General features: G+C 44.1%; 1 long non-coding RNA gene across 3 annotated transcripts in view; it reads right to left on the bottom strand.

Moving 5' to 3' along the window:
• LOC108349563 (uncharacterized) overlaps positions 1–7,820 on the bottom strand; it is a 38,604-nt gene extending 30,784 nt beyond the window's left edge. For all 3 annotated transcript variants that reach the window (XR_005499002.2, XR_005499003.2, XR_001835725.3), the window contains exon 1: positions 7,575–7,820. This is a non-coding gene — a long non-coding RNA (uncharacterized LOC108349563). The remainder of the gene's footprint in view (positions 1–7,574) is intronic.
• Between the last annotated feature and the right edge of the window lie 7,478 nt (positions 7,821–15,298).

Genomic DNA, 15,298 nt, shown 5'->3' with positions numbered 1-15,298 from the left:
AGAAAGCCAGGACAAAATGAGAAGAACAAACCTAAGAATAATCGGTATAGAAGAGACTGAAGATTCCCAACTTAAAGAGCCAGTAAATATCTTTAGCAAAACTATAGAAGAAAACTTCCCTAACCTAAAAAAAAGAGATGCCCATGAACATACAAGAAGCCTATAAAACTCTAAATAGATTGGACCAGAAAAGAAATTCCTCATGTCACATAATAACACCAAATGCACAAAACAAAGAAAGAATATTAAAAGCAGAAGAGGATAAAGGTCAAGTAGCATAAAAAGGCAGACCTATCAGAATTGCACCAGACTTTTCAACAAAGACTGAAAGCTAGAAGATCCTGGGCAGATATCATACAGACCCAAAAGAACACAAATGCCAACCCAGACTACTATATCCAGCAAAACTCTAAATTATCATAGATGGAGAAACCAAGATATTCCATGATGAAACCAAATTTACATAATATATTTCCACAAATGCAGCCATACAAAGGATAATAGATAGAAAACTCCAACACAAGAAGGGAAACTACACCCTTGAAAAAGCAAGAAATTCATCTTTCAACTAACCCGAAAGAAGATAGCCACACAAACATAGTTCCACCTCTAACAACAAAAATAATAGGAAACAACAATCATTGGTCCCTATTATCTTTCAACATCAATGGACTCAATTGCCCAATAAAAAGACATAGACTAACAGACTGGATACATAAACAGGACCCAGCATTTTGCTGCATGCAGGAAACACACCTCAGTGACAAAGAAAGATGTGTCCTCAGAGTAAAAGATTGGGAAATTTTTTTCCAAGAAAATCGTCCCAAGAAACAAGCTGGAGTAGCCATTCTAATATCAAATAAAATCAAATTTCAACAAAATTTTCAAAAAAGATAAGGAAGGACACTTCATATTCATCAAAGGAAAAACATACCAGGATGAACTCTCAGTTCTGAATATCTCTGCTCCAAATGCAAGGGCATCCACGTTCATAAAAGAAACTTTACTAGAGTTCAAAGCATACATTACACCTCACACAATAATAGTGGGAGACTTCAACACCCCACTCTCAGCAATGAACAGATCATGGAAACAGAAACTAAATAGAGAAACAGTGAAACTAACAGAAGTTGTTAACCAAATGGATTTTACAGATACCTATAGAACATTTCAGCCTAAAACAAAAGAATATACCTTCTTCTTAGCACCTCATGGTACCTTCTTCAAAATTGACCATATAATTGCTCACGAAACAGGCCTGAACAGGTACAAGAAGATAGAAATAATCTGATGCATCCTATCAGATCACCATGGACTGGTCTTCAATAACAACAAAAACAACAGAAATCCCACATACACATGGAAGCTGAACAATGCTCTATTCAATGATAGCTTGGTAAAGGAAGAAATACAGAAATTAAAGACTTTTTAGAATTCAATGAAAATGAAGGCATGACATATCCAAATTTATGAGACACAATGAAAGCAGTGCTAAGAGAAAACTCATAGCTCTGAGTGCCTCCAAAAAGAAACTGGAGAGAGCATACACTACCAGCTTGACAGCACACCTAAAAGCTCTAGAACAAAAAGAAGCAAATACAGCCAAGAGGAGTAGATGGCAGCAAATAAACTCAGGGCTGAAATCAACCAAGTAGAAACAAAAAGAACTATACAAAGAATCAACAAAACCAGGAGCTGGGTCTTTGAGAAAATCAACAAGATAGATAAACCCTCAGCCAGACTAACCAGAGGGCAAAGGGACAGTATCCAAATTAACAAAATCAAAAAGGAAAAGGAAGACATAACAACAGAAACTGAGAAAATTCAAAAAAAATCATCAAATCCTACTACAAAAGCCTATATTCAACAAAACTGGAAAATCTGGATAAAATAGACAATTTCCTAGACAGATACCAGATACCAAAGTTAAATCAGGATCAGATAAACCATCTAAACATTCTCATAACCCCTAATGAAATAGAAGGAGTCATTTAAAGTCTCCAAAACAAAAAAGGCCAGGACCAGATGGGTTTAGTGCAGAATTCTATCAGACCTTCAAAGAAGACTTAATACAAACTCTCTTCAAACTATTCCACAAAATAGAAACAGAAGGAACACTACCCAATTCGATCTATGGAGCCACAGTTACACTTATACCTAAACCACACAAAGACCCAACAAAGAAAGAGAACTTCAGAACAATTTCCCTTATGAAGATTTACTCAATAAAATTCTCACAAACTGAATCTAAGAACACATCAAAGCAATCATCTATCATGATCAAATAGGCTTCATCCCAGTAATGCAGAGATGGTTCAATATACAGAAATCCATCAACATAATCTACTATATAAATAAACTCAAAGGAAAAAAACACATGATCATCTCATTGGATGCTGAGAAAACATTTGACAAAGTCCAACACCCCTTCATGGTAAAAATCTTGGGAAGATCAGAAATTCAAGGCCTATACCTAAACATAGTAAAAGCAATATACAGCAAAACAGTAGCCAACATCAAACTAAATGGAGAGAAACTTGAAGCAATCCCACTAAAATCAGGGACTAGACAATGTTGCCCACTCTCTCCCTACCTACTCAATATAGTACTCCCTACTTATTCAGTATAGTACTTGCCAGAGCAATTAGACAACAAAAGGAGATCAAAGGGATACAAAATGGAAAGAAAGAAGACAAAATATCACTATTTGCAGATGATGTGATAGTATACTTAAGTGACCCCAAAATTCCACCAGAGAACTCCTAAACCTGATAAACCACTTCAGCAAAGTGGCTGGATATAAAATTAGCTCACACAAATCAAGTAGCCTTTCTCTACTTAAAGGATAAACAGGCTGAGAAAGAAATTAGGGAAACAACACCCTTCACAATAGTCACAAATAGCATAAAATACCTTGGTGTGACTCTAACCAAGCAAGTGAACGATCTGTATGACAAAAATTTCAAGTCTCTGAAGAAAAGAGTTGAAGAAGATTTCAGAAGATGGATCTCCCATGAGCATGGATTGGCAGGATTAATCTAGTAAAAATGGCCATCTTGCTGAAAGAAATCTACAGATTCAATGCAATCCCCATAAAAATTCCAACTCAACTCTTCACAGAGTTAGAGAGAGAAATTTGCAAATTCATTTGAAATAACAGAAAACCCAGGATTGAAAAAACTGTTCTCAACAATAAAAGAACTGCTGGGAGAATCACCATCCCTGACCTTAAGCTGTATTACAGAGCAATCATGATAAAAAGTATATGGTATTGGTACAGAGACAGGCAGATACATCAATGGAATAGAATTGAAGACCCAGAAATGAACCCACACACCCATGGCCACTTGATCTTTGACAAAGGAGCTAAAACCATCCAATGGAAAAGAGACAGCATTTTCAACAATGTTGAACAATGGTTCAAATGTCAGTCAGCATATAGAAGAATGCAAATCAATCCACTTTTATTGCCTTGTACAAAGCTCAAGTCCAAGAGGACCAAGGATCTCCAGTACACTCAAACTAATAGAAGAGAAAGTGGGGAAGAGCCTCGAACACATGGGCACAGAGGAAAATTTCCTGAACAGAACACCAATGGCTTATGCTCTAAGATCAAGAATTGACAAATGGGACTTCATAAAATTGCACAGCTTCTGTAAGGCAAAGGACACTGTCATTAGGACAAAACAGCAACCAACAGATTGGGAAAAGATCTTTACCAATCCTACATCTGATAGAGGGCTAATATCCAATACATACAAAGAACTCAAGAAGTTAAACTCCAGAGAATCAAACAACCCTAATAAAAAATGGGGTACAGAGCTAAACAAATAATTCTCAACTGTGGAATATCAAATGGCTGAGAAGCACTTAAAGAAATGTTCAACATCCTTAGTCATCAGGGAAATGTAAGTCAAAAGAAACCTGAAATTCCACCTCACACCAGTCAGCATGGCTAAGATCTAAAACTCAGGTGACAACAGATGCTGGCGAGGATGTGGAGAAAGAGGAATACTCCTCCATTGTTGATGGGATTGCAAGCTGGTACAACCACTCTGGAAATCAGTCTGGTGGTTCCTCAGAAAATTGGACCTAGTACTACCTGAGGACCCAGCTATACCACTCCTGGGCTTATACCCAAAAGATGCTCTAACATATAACAAGGACAGATGCTCCACTATGTTCATAGCAGCCTTATTTATAATAGCCAGAAGCTGGAAAGAACCCAGATATCCTTCAACAGAAGAATGAATACAGAAAATGTATTTACACAATGGAGTACTACTCAGCTATCAAAAACGGTGACTTCATGAAATTCTTAGGCAAATGGATGGAACTAGAAAATATCATCCTGAGTGAGATAACCCAAACACAAAAGAATATATATGGTATCACTCACCGATAATCGGATATTAGCCCAAAAGCTTGGCATATCCAAGAAACAATCCACAGACCACATGAAGTTCAAGAAGAAGGAAGACCAAATTGTGGATGCTTCTGTCCTTCTTAGGAGGGGGAACAAAAAAAAAATACGTACAGGAGAAAATATGGTGTCAAGGTGTGGAGCAGAGACTGAAAGAAAGGCCATCCAGAGCCTGCCCCACAAGGGGATCCATCCCATATACAGCCACCAAACCCAGACAATATTGCAGATGCCCAGAAGTGCATGCTGACAGGAGCCTGATATAGATATCTCCTGAGAGGCTCTGCCAGAGCTTGACAAATACAGAGGCGGATGCTCACAGCCAGTCATTGAACTAAGAATGGGGTCCCCAGTGGTGGAGTTAGAGAAAGGATTGAAGGAGCCAAATGGGTCTGCAACCCCATAAGAAGAACAACAATATCAACCAACCAGATCCCCCAGAGCTCCCAGGTACTGAACCACCATCCCAAGAGTACATAGGGAAGAACCTTGGCTCCAGCCACATATGTAGCAGAGGATGGCCTTGTTGGACATCAATGGGAGGAGAGGCCCTTGGACCTGTCAAGGCTAGATGCTGCAGTGTAAGGGAATGTCTAGGCGGGGAGGTAGGAAGGAGTGGGTGGATGAGTTGGAGAGCACTCTCATAGAAGCAGAGGGAGATAGTGGATTTCTGGAGGGGAAACCAGGAAAGGGGATAGCATTTGAAATGTAAATTAAAAATCCAATATTTTATAAAGTTGAATTTGCAAATAAATTTAAGAATGTGTTTCTTAAATTAAATTATCAAAACAATCAACTCCAATTAGAAGAATAGGAAGAGCTGGGCAGAGCAGCACACTGCTTCACGCCTGGGCCTAGGAAGGCCGAGGCAGAGCATCTGTGAGTTAGGGATAAGCCCAGCTTACAAGTGAGTCCAGGTCACTCATGGCTGCATAGTGACTGTATCTCAAAATAGGAGCTCTCAGCTACTGCTCTAGTACCATGCCTGCCTGCCTGCCTGCTGCCTTACCCCCTGCCCTGATAGCCAGGAACTCTAACCCTCTGAAACTGTAAGCCCCAAATAGACTCTTCTACAAGTCCTGTTGATCATGATGTCTGATCACAGCAAGAGAGAAATACCACTGAGACACCCAGAATTGTCCAGCAAGGGGCTGGGGTCATGGCTCAGTGGTAGAGCTCCTGCCTAGAATCCCCCAGTGAGGGGCTGAGGGTGTGGCTCAGTGGTAGAGCCCCTGCCTAGAATCCCCCAGTGAGGGGCTGGGGGCGTGGCTCAGTGGTAGAGCCCCTGCCTAGATTCCCTCAGTGAGGGGCTGGGGGTGTGGCTCAGTGGTAGAGCCCCTGCCCAGAATCCTCCAGTGAGGGGCTAGGGGTGTGGCTCAGTGGTAGAGCACTCTTCATCAAAAAGAAACATATTATTTAATTTGAAAGTATAAATTAAAATTTCATTAATTGAAGAAGACACAGACTTATAGGCAGATATACTATGATCTGATAATACTATACGGGTTAGTACTTATCAATTACTTCATGACGTAAGTTTGCTCAAGATCCTTCTAGAGGAAAATACACAGAAGTTTTCTGAAAAACGAGAATTATAAGGGAGACGTAACATATCATCTACTAAAGCGAATTGCGGAACTACAACATTAAGACTGTAGAACTGGCCCGGGGGGGGAAATAGATATGAAAAAGTAAATAAGCGATGTATATAAGAAGAATTAAAAAAAAAAACCAAAGAGCATATCACAAGTCTCTGTGCACCATTAGCTGCCTAGAAAAATAACTCAAAGCAACAAGCAGAAAGGGCTGGAAACAAAGCAGTTGGTAAAGTTGGGGAACTGAAGGATCTTCACCCGTGTGGAACACCCTAGCAAATTTCTACAGCCCTTTTGGAAAGCAATTTGGAAACATAGGGAAAACAAAGTTCAAAAGACAATCCAAACTGACTATATAAGAACGTAAGGCACAAAATTAGAACCAAGCATAGATAGATAAACAGATTGACAGACACACATGAATAACACTTACTTGCAAGAACACACGCATTGTTTTAATTTTTTTTTAAATAAATGGGGCTGATCATAGCTGTGATTCACAGCATTGAGGATATGGATCCTGAAGAGGCCACCTCCTGCAGCCAGGTAGGAACCTCAGTGGATCAATAGGGACACCACCAACCAACCCACCAAACCTTTGGCCCAAAATTTATCCTGTCTACAGAAATGCGGGGTCAGGGGATGGAGCAGAGACTAAAGGAATAGCCAAACAATATCAGGTCCAAATTGAGAACCATCTCCTAGGCAAACACCAATCCCTGACACTGTCAATGATACTCTGTTATGCTTGTAGACAGTAGTCTAGCATGGCTGTCCTCTGAGAAGCTCCACCTAGAAGCTGTCTCAGACAAATGCTGACACCCACAGCCAAATGTTGGATGGAGCTTGGGACTCTTACAGAAGAGTTGCAGGAAAGAATGAGGGCCCCAAAGGGGATAGGAACTGCACTGGAGGACTAACACAGTCAACTGGATCTGTGGGGCTCTCAGAGACTGAACCACCAACCAAAGAACATACGCAGGCTGGACCTATCCCCCAATTCCCCCAAACGTATGTAGCAGATGTGCAGCTTGGTCTTCATGTGTGTCCTGAACAACTGGAGTGGTGGCTGTCCTGAAAGCCGTTGCCTGTCTGTGGGATGTGTTCTTCTAGCTGGGCTGCCAAGTCTGACCTCAGTGGGAGATGCACCTAGCCTTGCAGAGACTTGATGTGACAGGGTGGGGAATGCCAAGGGGAGGGCCCTCCATCCCCTCTGAAGAGAAAGGGAGGGGCATGTGGGAGAGACTATAAGGGGAGGTGACCGGGAGGGGGATAGTGATTGGGATGCCAAGTGAATTTAAAAAATTACACTTTTTACAGGCTAGGCTATTAACTGAAAATTTATCCACCACAGAAACATCTTTGTACACCAGGATCACGTGTCTAGAAGGTACTGATCATGCAGAGAAAATTGTAGAATAGACAGGTGCTTGAAAGGATACCCCACTTCCTGCAGCCTGCACCTGCAGCGTTCCCCTCCTCCACTTTAGCAATGCCGTGACTCCAGACAGCTTCCAGTGGCGGAGCTGTAATTCATTCATTCACTCATTTGGTACCTGAGTCGAGAGCAGCCATGAAACGAAGACCACGCCCACCCGGAACGCAGGCTAAGACTCTTTATCCAGAGCCACTGGTTGGAGGGAGTAGTCTCTGCCTCCTAGCTTTGGCAGCCACACAAAGACTAACAGAAGGATGAGAAGCTTTTGTAGTAGAAGAAAAAAAAAAACAATAAAGGTTTCATGTGCGCCCTATCAGTCCAAAGAGACTGTGGGCATGCTAATCCTCATTAGATGCCCTGTGTGGTTGCTTAAAAGCAGGTATGTGGCATTCTCCAAAGGGCCTAGGCTGAAAACAGAAGCCTAATTATGACCACTTCCGGTTATTAGTGAAGCCTGGCCTACTGTCACACTGCTATTGTTACGTTTCTAACCGGGTTCCTGAACTTGCACTCATCCCTTGAGACCACTAGTTCACTTCCTGGATCCGTTCCAGTAAATTAGGAACCATAGGTTTTTCTTTATGTATCTACATGGTCTGCGGATCATCTGGTTGCCGAGTCAATCTCCCAGAAGCACAGGGGGAAACTCTGGATCCAGTACTAGTGGTCAATTTGACAGGATCTAGAATCATCTGGGAGACGGGCCCCTGGGTGTGCCCACAGAGGATTATGTGGATCGAGTTCATTGAAGTGGGAAGACCCGCCTTGATTGTGGGCGTGACAATTCCCTGAGCAAGAGGTCATGGATTGCTTAGGACGCAGGAAGTCAGCTAAGCATTCACATTCACCGAGTGCTGCTCTCTGCTTCCTGAATGTGGATGCGTGGGATCTGCCAGCCACCTGCTCTGCCACTACGCTTTCCCTGACACCAAAATAAGTCCTTCCTCCCTCAGGTTGCTTTCGGCAGGGTATTGCATCATAGCCACAGTGAAAGAAACTAAAACAATGGTCTTGAAACTATGTGTTCAGTCGTTGGGATAAAATTCCCAAAAAAGGCAACTTTAGAAAGGAAAGATTTGGTTTTGAAAAACCGTTCTGGAGCATGGGCACAGGATTGAGCTGGCTCTAGTCCTGTGGGCTGTGATGACCTGGAGCATAATGGTGGAGAGAGAGTGGTAGAGCAGAGCTGCTCCACTCATAGCAATCAGGAGAGAGGAGGGACTAGCACAAGATGAACCTTGCAGGGCTATCCCCCGACCCTGTTATCAACTGTGGTAGTTTGAATATGCTTGGCCCAGGGAGTTGCACCATTAGGAGGTGTGGCCTCACTGGATTAGGTGTGGCCTTGTTCAAGGAAGTGTGTCACTGTGGGGGCACCTTGAGACCCTCTCCCAGCTGCCTGGGAGACAGTCTTCTCTTGGCTGTTAAAGTTCTAAGACTTTAGGTTCCTCCAGCACCACGTCTGCCTGGACGCCGCCATGTTTCCTGCCGTGATGATAATGGACTGAACCTCTGAAACTCTAAGTCAGCCCCCCAGTTAAATGTTTGCCTTTATAAGAGCTGCTGCCATGGTCACCACGGTGTCTCTTCTCAGGCAATGGAAACCCTAACTAAAATATCAGCACTGTCCAATTGGGACCGGCTCCTACTTCTCACCACCTCTAAATAACGGAATCAAACTATGAATCCATCCATGAGTTAATCCGCCATTCAGTTCAGAGTCCTCGGGATCAAACTGGTTCCCACGAATTCCACCAGCTGGAGACCAAGCCTTCAGGATGTTTCGCAGGATGCTTCACAACCAAGCCTTAACAGCAAAGGTGCAGGGAACATGCTGCCTGCTCGCCCACATAGATTGCTCTCTGGTAGAAAAGACATACATTATTTTGGAATTTCATGGATCAGCAGCTATCTTCCACGGTAGGGAGGCCTCCCTTTTCGGCTTCATGGGAGTTCAGTGTGGAGCTTAAGCCAAACCCGCACCCTACTATCCGCAGTCTGCAGGGCCCTTCTGTGTTTGGTTGCTGTCAGCTCCTTCCCACTCTGCTCCAACTTCCTGCACAGACAGCAATGCCCATCCAGCCAGTGGGAAAAAGCAACCCCACGACCAGCTGCAGGCAGTAAGGATCACAGCACCTCGAGTGGGTTTACATTTCCACGTGTCTGACACTCCTAATTATATCAGCAATTAAAAATATTTCTTCCCGGGGCTGGAGAGATGGCTCAGGAGTGAGGAGAACTGGATAGTCTTGAAGAGGGCTGGGGTTTGATTCCCGCATGGTGGTTCACATGGTTCAGAGGATCCATCACCCTCTCTGGGCCTTCACAGGCACTGGATATATGTGGTACACAACCATAGAGGCAGGAAAACAGTCACACCACAAAAATAATTATATATACATATATATAATTATATATAATATATATATATATATATATATTCCTTACTGAAGGCAGAGAAGGCATTTTCTATTACCCTCGATCCGGACCAATTTGTCACTACTAGTTAAGATTTTGATAACATGTCCCCAAGCGCCAACTTGTCACATTTCCCTTGAAATTTTAATACATATTGACTCCTACGCAGGAACTACTGAAATTATCTCCCAGGTGGAGAGAGGTTCTCGAGACACAAGGATCCGACGCTTCAACAGTGGGTTTGGAGAAACTTGAAGTTGCCGAGTACCGGCAGAGGCACAGTGGCCGCCTCCGAGTGCTCTGAGTGGCGCAGCTCTGCATTGAAACCAGAGAGCTAGAGCAAACAAGGGAAGCCCCGTGACAGCCAAGACAAATTACCTGAGCTCCTGTCACTTCGACTCCGTCACCTGAAGTGGGCACTTGAAAGTTCATTTGTGTTTAAATTTTAAAACAGAGCAAACTCGCTGGTGTTACCTTCTTGTTTGATTGGTATGAATTTTAGCTCATACATGATTTATGGAATTTTAATAGTGTCCTTAAGATTGAAATTCATTATTTTCAATTGCTAATCATTCACAAACTACGAAAGACTAGAGAGACTTTCACAGAGCTAGCGCACTTTTGGACTTCTATCCGGGTAAGATTAGATGATCACCAATATAATTGCAAACAACCACGATCTGTGTCAAACAAATCCTACTGACACATCAAGATTTTACATTGCTCTTTGAGCTAAGGGTATGTCTCAAGGGCTCTACCACTGAGCCACGCCCCCAGCCCCTCACTGGGGGATTCTATGCAGGGGCTCTACCACTGAGACATACTCCCAACCCCTTGCTAAGGGATTCTAAGCAAATGCTCTACCACTGAGCTGCACCCTTAACCCCTCTGGAGGATTCTAGACAGAGGCTCTACCACTGAGCCATGCCCCCTCACTGGGGGAATTTTTGTCAGGGGCTCTACCACTTAGCTATAACAAACACACCAACACTTGTTTGTTTGTTTGTTTGTTTGTTTGTTTGTTTGTTTGTTTAGGATATGCCTGTACTCTGTATCTCAGGCTAGCATTCACTCAACTTCTGATCCTCCTGACCCTGCTTCCTGAGTTCTGGGATAACAGGTGTGCATCACCACGTCCTGATTGGGTTTTTAAAGATGAAAAGAAATTAAAGTTTTGACTGGATCATCTTGGTTTATGATAATTAGATATTTTAGTGATTTTTCAACTACGGAAACCCTTTAAATGGGAGCCTTAAAAAGTGTATGCCAAAATGGTTCTCAGAGTGAAAGGTTTTCATAGCAATTTATTTATCTGTGGTTTAACGTGAATGAAGCACTTAGGAACTAAGAGTGATCTAGAAGTGTTCTTCAATCAGCTGTGGATGAAAACATCTTGACACATCAGGCTATGAGGAGCATCAAAACCCGGCTGATCTGCAAGGTTCAGGGCTCAAGATGGGCAGCTGTAATTCTTCTTCCCGGCTTCAACGCACCAGTATGTGGGGTGGCATGGCTGCAGGAGTGGAATCCATGCTACCAGCCACTATGTGGGCTTCCTTTTTGGTATAGCATTCTTTCCTTCTAGCATGACTACATGCATGAAGGGTCAACTTAGGAAATGTTATGTTTCTACGATGACGATGATGACAGTGATGACGATGATGACAACGATGACGATGACAATTTATCATGCGTGTGCATACGGAGGCCAAGGGGTAAACCTGGAGTATCATTCTTCGCATGCCCTCTATCTTGGTTTTGGTTGGTAGTTTGTTTGTTAAGGCATGGTCTCTTCATTGGCCCGGAACTTGTGCGATCAGCGAGGTAAGACCCACAGTTCCACCTAACCCTAAATCATGTGTGCTGGGGTTACAAGTGTACACCATCACTCCTGAGTTTGTACATGGGTTTAGCGCCCATGTTTGCATGCCAAACCTTTACTGCCCAGAGGTCTTCTGAGTCCCATCTGTTATATCTCTGGGCGGTAACTGAAAGTCATCCAGATGTTCTGGAGAAAGCACGTGTGGGGGCAATCCCCTCTGCCTAGGAAATGTGGTGCCTCCCCTGTGGGCCAAAAGCCCTTGAAACACATCACATTTGGCCTGACCTTGCATACTTGGTTGCGCCTGCCAGGAGCACCCTTTTCTCCTATTTTTGAGAGGCTGGACTCTTTGTAGTTCATCAGCCCCTCTCAGAGGGCCATACTGTCAGTACAAGTGCTTCTCCATGCAGGTCTCTCAGTCACACCCTGTCCCATTGCTTGGCATGCCTGCTTATTGTCTGTGCCTGGGTGCTGGTGTGAAAGCCCCGGGAAGAAGGGAGGAGTCCCCCAGTTTCCCTGCCTCCCTTGGGCACAGCACCTGGCAATCATGACATCTGCATGAGGTGCCAGAGCACCTATGCACCTATGTTCTGGAAAGAACAACCAACTGTGACTTCAGAAACTCCTGTCACGTGGAGCTGTCCAGCACATGCTGGGCCCTGAGGCTGAGGCAGGAAGGATGAATGGGAAGATAGAGCCACCAGGAAGGGCAGAGGGGCATTCGGGGGAATTTCAAGCAGGCAGGGTCTGGAGGGCATTGTTAGAGCATGAAAAGCAGCAAGGACTCTGAGGCTGCCATCGACCGCCCTGACACACAGATGGTTAAGGGATTTTAAAGTATTTGAGCTGTTCGAGGTGGGCAGGGAGAGTGACACAGGACTTGATGTATTCTCTATAAATATCACCATAGCTGCCACAGAAGGGTAAAGAACTGAGTGTCTCGGATGGGAGGGAAGGGGGATATGGTGATAGCCTATGCTCTTCGGTGTTCTGGAAAGAACTGAGGCTGCGAGGAAGCAAACCTCACTTCCTGCTATGCCCCCTGGCAGCTAGAATTGCCACTGGTCCTTTAAGACAAGGCAGGACTAGAACCAGCACAGAAATGGGGAGACTCAGGCCTCCCTAACAGAAGGCAATCAGCAGGGCCAGGGTCTGTGAGAAAGAGGTGGTAGGAAGGACTTTGGTGGCTCAAGTCAGGAGGCGCCTATCCAAGGGGACACTACCAGAGATACACAGAGGGTAGGTACCTCAGCTGGAATTTGTTCTCTTCACTCCCAGTAGGGGAGGCTGCAAGAGATCCCTAAAGACTAACTCAGCTGCCGGAAGAGGAGGCAGAGAGACACTGATTCTTGAGTTAAAAGCAGGTCAGCAAAGGAGCTATTGAAGGCCAAGCCAGCACTGTTCCTACAACTACCCTGGGACTCAGACACTGCTCAGAAACTGGGAGATGCTCCAGGGACACCCCCTCTTACCTCTCCCAGCATTTGCCCCCCTGTCTCCCACAAAGCTGTTAATGTAGGTAGTCTCTCAGGATAGGGAGCAAGGGGCAAACTTTGAATCTTTACGTGCCACCAGGAAGAAAAATCAATTCCAGTGCCCAAGGGAGGGTAGTCACAGCAGAAGGTCACTAGCCACTACACGCAGCTGCATTGACACTTGGACGGGGGGAGGGGGGAGTTTGCTCCAAGTGGAGTAAGCATGCTCAAAGGTCTGCAGCAAACCGCTCTCCCTAAGAATCATGTGTAGGGGTGTGGGGTGGGAGCAGGGCCACACAAAGGAGGGGCTTCTTTGTACTTCCCAACAGTGATGGAAATCCAAATTCTGCCTCTTGCCACCTGGAGCTAAGTGTCTACTTTATCCACAGGCAGCTGACTCATGGTCAGCATTGACAGAGAGAGCTGACGTTCTTAACATTGGTAAGCAAGAGACAGTTTACCTGGGTGGAAGAGAGCCCGGGCTCTGAGCCCTAGCACTTGGTGGTTAACATCAACTCTCTCTCCTTCCACCCAGGGGCTAGATCAGGACATTGGATTTGACTTTCAGATCCATTGTGGGGAGGAAGAAAACTCCAGATCTACCCCAGAATCTTACACCTCCTTGAGGCCAGAGTCCTGACCTGACCCTTACATATCCTGCACCCTGAGGCATCTGGAGACCACTCTTCCATTCAAATGATACAAACCTGGGGGGGGGAGGGATAGACAGAATTCAGAGATCAAAGAGAAAAAGATGTCCCAGGTCTGTGGGACCTATCAGTATCCAGATGTTAGAGTACATTCAAAGTCCCCTTTTTAATGACACAGAGGATAACTCCTGCTTTGTTTATGATGATCAAAACTTAGAGCAGCCCATGGAATGGAACGTAGTAGTCCCCACACATGCTGCTTTCAATATAAAACGTGCCGCCAAGGTTTATGTTTTGATGCTCAGCTCAAATTGGTGTCAGTCATGTGGATTAAGTTGCTTGGCCGTACCCTCTCCACCACGGTGGACTGAAATGTCCATAAATTAAAAATAAATGCTGCTTGAGTAATGTCTGTCAGATGTCTATTAACAGTTGTAAAGAGGTGACTAACACAGCCATACTTGGGGTGATAAAAGGCAGAGAGGCTTCCAAAATGAGAAGACCCCATGAGGAAGTGGTCATGCAGACAGGAAGGCATGGTGTCTGGGAGGGGCTGTACCAAGGGAGGGCCGGGGAGCAGAAGCCAGCTCCCCACAAAGCCACCGCCTGGAGGCCACACCCTAATACTGCACACAGTCTGAGGAGAATTAAAATGAAATTAAAAACTGATGGAGCTGTGCCACCAGCACGATCCGTAAAAGAACCAAGACTTGGCCTCCATCGGAATTAAAAACGTCTGCTCTACAAGGGACAACGTTTCAGCAAATTAAAGGACAAGCCACAGCTTGTAAGAAAATATTTGCAAGTCACATATTTGACGAAAGACTTGAATCCAGATTGTTATAAGGAATTCTCAAAACCCAGCAATGAGAAAATAAACAACCTAATAAAAAGTCAAGCAAACTTTTAACACATCCTCTGCCAGCACAGACAAATATCAAATAAAACACATGTAAGAGGTGTACAGTATCAATAGATATTAGGGCGAATTAAACCCACAGTGAGATGTCACTCTATCCCTAATGCAAAAATGCAAAAAGAGCAGACACCGGTGAGGATGCAAGGCAACTGGAATGTTCACACATTGTTGGTTCAAGATGGTAAAGCTGTTTGGGGAAACAGTGCAATGGCTGGGGAGTGCTACCTTCCCTAGACCCCTGAAGTATCTTTTTCCCTATAATGCTCCAAAATGAAGACTGATGCTCTCGTTGAAACCCTGAGTCCAGATAGTTTGTAATAGACTTATATTTAATTACCATAAAGTACAAACGAACTGAATGTTTTTCCAGGAGCCAATAAAGTCATACACTGTAAAGCATCCACACGTGGAGTACTACTCAGCACTGAAAAGAGACAAAGTACCCAGAGACACTATGTGAGCAAATTAGAAATATATGGTGCTAAATGGAAATGTCAGAGGCTAACCTAAATACCAAATGCAAAATGGCAAAACCATAGACCTAAAAGTGTCGGCAGT

This window comes from Rattus norvegicus, chromosome 1, assembly GCF_036323735.1.
Source record: "Rattus norvegicus strain BN/NHsdMcwi chromosome 1, GRCr8, whole genome shotgun sequence".
NCBI classification, from domain to species: domain Eukaryota; kingdom Metazoa; phylum Chordata; class Mammalia; order Rodentia; family Muridae; genus Rattus; species Rattus norvegicus.
The sequence above is the reverse complement of the archived record's forward strand: the minus strand, read 5'-3'. Positions and strand labels throughout refer to the sequence as shown.